Below are 411 nucleotides of genomic sequence, written 5' to 3'. Positions count from 1 at the left end.
GAGTATGGTGTGAACTGACTGACCTTTGACCTCAGATCCCAGATTTTCCTCACTTATTGTAGCCCGTCTTTAGACCCTGGAAGGCGGCTCTAAAGCTGGCCCTTGAAAGTCTTCATTAGCTCATAATTTACAAAGGGGATCAATTGAGTTTCCCTCCCCACTTAGCAATTCACTTTCACTGTGAGCTTCCTGTTGCTCTCAGGCTCCACACAGAAGCCAGATGGCCCTTCTCAGGCTCTTTCCCTCTCCCAGGGACCCCACCCCGTCTCTGCTCTCCACCCCCAGGAATGTCTCCTCACCTGCCAGCAGGAGACCCCTCCAGGGGACCTGCCCTTTGTGGAGAGGGGCTGAGGTGAGCTCCATAATCTCTGCTGCCTGCTAGCTCTTCCTCTGGAGAGGAGGTTTGTCTCT

The sequence above is a fragment of the Mesocricetus auratus genome, unplaced genomic scaffold (genome assembly GCF_017639785.1).
Source record: "Mesocricetus auratus isolate SY011 unplaced genomic scaffold, BCM_Maur_2.0 Super-Scaffold_100038, whole genome shotgun sequence".
Lineage (NCBI taxonomy): Eukaryota > Metazoa > Chordata > Mammalia > Rodentia > Cricetidae > Mesocricetus > Mesocricetus auratus.
Note: the sequence above shows the minus strand (reverse complement) of the source record.